We start from the raw sequence: 4,367 nt of genomic DNA, 5'->3' as shown, positions 1-4,367 counted from the left end.
GGCAGTGGAGCTGCAAGGCCGGCGGCGGCAGCCGGGACCGTTGGGGGCGGGGTGTGTGGCCTTATGACACACTTCCGGTGATGTCAGGGGGAGTGGCCTTATGACACACTTCCGGTGATGTCAGAGGGTGTGGCATATGCTAATGAGTTATGCTAATGAGTTCCCCTAGCTCTTTTTCTACAAAATGACCCCTGTAATGATACCAGATGTCTTTCTGAGCTTAAATTGTATGCCGTTCATAATTTACAGGCATTAAAAAAATTAGAACAAGTATTATTCATCAAGTTGTGTGTGTGTGGGGGGGAAGAAACACCACTGACTGCATTCCTGATCTATTATCCCCTACAATACCTTCTTATGAAACAAGATTTATGAATTCTGTTCCTCTTCTACATCCTGTCTGTCTGACACCCCCTTTCAGGATGATTGTCCATGGCTCATTGACCTGGACGGATGTGTCTTTTGATGCGTACTCCTATCCAAGCCCCCATGTTATCTACACATAGAGCTGGAACAGAGCTTTGAATTTAAATTGGGGTATTTCTTAATAAACTTGCCCTTCAGACTGTAAACGCCAATGGATTTTGAAAGGCAAACAGTAGATGTTGTCCGTAGTTTTCTCCATTCTTCCAACCCCAAAGCACTTCCCAGACCCTGTTGCCATAGCTCATACACTGGCATGCTTATTGTGATCAGAAAGTTGGCATCACGTGCCAGAACTGGCTCTTTCTGTTGCCCCAGGAGGTCGGACCAGAACCAACGGGTTGAAATTAAATCAAAAGAGTTTTTGGCTAAACATTAGGAAGACTTTCCTGACAGTTAGGACAGTTCCTCAGTAGAACAGGCTTCCTCAGGAGATGGTGGGCTTTCCTTCTTTGGAGGTTTTTAAACAGTGGTTATATGGCCATCTGACAGCAATGCTGATTCTGTGAACTTGGGCAGATCATGAGAGGGAGGGCAGGAAGGGTTGCCTGAGTGCTTAGTTCTCGTGGCCCTTTCTTACATGCCCAGGGAAATGCTGATGGCCACTTTGGGGTCAGGAAGAAATTCTATCCAGGCCAGTTTGGCCAGGAATCCTGCCAGGTCCCCCCCTTCTGGGCATAGAGTGGGGGGTCACTGGGGGTGTGGGGGGGAGGTAGTTGTGCATTTCCTGCATTGTGAAGGGGGTTGGACTAAATGACCCTGGAAGTCCCTTCACACTCTATGATTCTTACCCACAGAGATGAGTGATCAAAACTATTTCATGCAGAAAGCTTATCTACTCCAGGCAGCTTATCTACTCTACTAACACGGCTACCCATCTTGATCTACTCCATGTGTCATTTGCAAACAGTGGCCTTGGCAGGACACTCAAGACTGGAAGTCAATATACTTGGATGCATACAAGACTGAAGTTCCTTCAGCTGTGGGAGCCTTCGCCCAACTTCTTTGCTCTTCCGTTGTTGGAAGACTTCTTAGGCAGGAGCAGGGCTTTTTTTGTTGAAAAAGCCCAGCAGGAACTCATTAGCATAATAGGAAACACCCAACAGCAGAAACCCATTAGCATATTAGGCCACACCCACGACCGGGCAGCTCATTAGCATATTAGGCCACACCCCATGCCTTCCCTTGGCTTGCCCGGGCAAGCCAGCCCTTGGACAGGCTGGGGAAGGCACAGGGAGGCATTTAAATGCCTCCCCGATTCTTCCAGCCCCCCCTAGCCTGCCCACCTTGGAGTCACTGGGGGGTGTCGCTCTCCAGGCCTTCCCTCTGTAGCCACTCACACGCAGAGGTTTTGGCTGCAGTGGGCGCAGCCAACTCTGAAGCCAGAACTCTGTTCCTGTGCGTTCCTGCCCAAAAGTAGCCCTGGGCAGGAGGAAGGCTTCAGACTTCACTTAGTGGAAAGGCAGGATACAAGCCACTGTCACAATGGAACCCAAAAGTTCTTCTGGGATTTCTGACCTTGTTAGGGAGAAATGGCGGCTGGGGTGGCGGGGGACAGGGAAGGTGCATGGAGAACTGTCTCATGAATGGATGATTTGTTGCTGATATAAAGGCCTGTGTGCTCACACCAGGAAAGAGAGCTACACGGAAAATCGTTGTCACAAGGAAGCAGCCTTAACCATAGTCTTGGGAACACAGCATCCCGGCTTGCTCCTGGCTTCCTTCGGCAGCAACCTGGCACTGGGCTACCACTTGGGGGGGCTCCACGGGAGAGGCAGGAGGGAAGAATGGTGCTGCAACCAACTTCTGTCAAGACAGAGCTGGGTTTATCAGTCACTTGGGAGCTGGATCGTGATTTCATAAGCTACCCGTAATTGGAACAGACCACAGTTTGGTATTATGCCTCGACTGAGCTGGATAGAGAGCGTTGGAAAAGTAGGGCTGATGTGCTGCAGTACAGGTGGCTTCTATGCCATGCCTGTTAATATTATACAGCAGTGAGGACTGTTAAATCCCCCCCCCCCGGTCTGCTCATTGTCATAAAAAAGCTAATCATAGCAGCTGTCTCGATGGGCGCAGAATTCCCTGGTTCACTAGTCTTTAATACCTTTATTCAAGAGTTCGGAGCTGCTTTCTGTACACGTCTTCCAAAAGTGTGAAACATCCCCTTTTAATGCCGCTCCACTTCAGACCGAAAACATCTTCGATGCACCGTCCCTTCTAAATGAGGCAATGCTGCTTGACATGAAAAGTTCATAGTTACAGAGGCATGTAAATCAGGACAGTGTTTAAGAAATAACCCTTCCTGTGCTGGGCTTCTCTTCTTCGTCCTCAGCTTTCCCATTCTTGCAGTTCCAAGGCAAAGAAAATGCCCCTTAATTTCAGACAATGAAAGCTCTCTAGATGCACCACCAGGTGCTGGAGGGAGAACGGTCACAAGTGTGTGGGTCCGTCCCCACCTTTGTGGAATAGCTGGCTCATGAGTATGTGGAATACCCATGTAGGGAGTGTAGGTGCACGGGATCCTTCCCCCTAAGTGGGAGAATTTGCAAAAGCAGCAGGGAGGGGGCGTATGCAGGGGTAATTTCCTGCAGGAGTGCGCAGGAGCGGAGGTCCGGCAGTAAAGAGCCCAGGAGGCGGGCACATGCAACAAGCCCCACCCCCTGCTCCCAGCAGCCCTCAGTCAGAGCAAGAAGCAGCCAGGTAAGCTGCAGAGCCCCCCCCCCCGGTCCAAAACAGTCCAGTGGCACCTTTAAGACCAAGTTTTATTCAGGTACAAGCTCTCCCTCCTCTGCGAGGACAGATCTGCACGTTCCCCCCCCCCAATAGCTAGCAATCCAAAACAGTCCAGTGGAGCCTGACTGTTGCCTTCTGACACACTTCCGGTGATGTCAGGGGGTGTGGCATATGCAAATAAGTTATGCTAATGAGTTATGCTAATGAGCGCCTGCACCTCTTTTTCTACGAAATGACCCCCGGGCGTATGCATGGACACTGTGCTCACTAGCTGGCAATCATGCAGTGGGGCCATGCCTGCCCCCCCGTGCTGATTTCCAGACATTTAATGTAGCGTGTCCCTGCCCTGCATGGCCCAGGCTAGCCCAATCTTCTTGGAAGCTAAGCAGGTTCAGCCCTGTTTAGTGCTTGGATGGAAGACCACTGAGGAAGTCCAGGGTTACTGCACAGAGGCAGTCAACGGCAAACCACTTCTGAACACATCTTGCCTTGAAAACCCTCCAAGGTCACCATAAGTCAGTTGTGACTTGCTTTTACTTCACACACACACACACAAACACAATGTAGAGTGTAAGAGCTTGTGTCATATGCGGTCTGAGGTGAGGGTTGTCAGGTCCCCCTGGCCACCAGCGGGGGATGGTGGGTAGGGCTTCCAGATCCAGGTTAGGAAACTCCTGGAGATTTGGGGATGGAGCCTCAGTGGGGTTCAGTGCCACAGAGTCCACCCTCCAGAGCATCCATTTTCTCCAGGGGGACTGATCTCTGTAGTCTGGAGATGAGCTGGAATTCCAGGGGACCCCCAGGTCCCACCTGGAGGCTGGCATCCCTGTCTGAGGTCTTCACCTGTGTCTGGGCCGGTGTGGTGAGAATGGTTACAGCATCACTCTAGGATCTGGGAGACCCCAGCCCCTACTCTGCCTTGGAAGCTCCCTGGATGACCTCGGGCCAGTCACTCTTTTCCAGCCTAATCTACCCCACACTGTGGCTGAAAGGATGAACACAGGAACATAAGAGAAGCCAATGTTGGATCAGCCCAATGGCCCATCTAGTCCAACACGCTGTCACACAGTGGCCAAAAATACCAGGTGCCATCAGGAGGTCCACCAGTGGGGCCAGGACATTAGAAGCCCTCCCACTATTGACCCCCCCCCCAAGCACCGAGAATACAGAGCATCCCTTGCCCCATACTGAGAATTCCTATCTATACC

Source organism: Gekko japonicus, unplaced genomic scaffold, assembly GCF_001447785.1.
Source record: "Gekko japonicus isolate JY-2015 unplaced genomic scaffold, Gekko_japonicus_V1.1 scaffold568, whole genome shotgun sequence".
NCBI lineage: Eukaryota > Metazoa > Chordata > Lepidosauria > Squamata > Gekkonidae > Gekko > Gekko japonicus.
Note: the sequence above shows the minus strand (reverse complement) of the source record.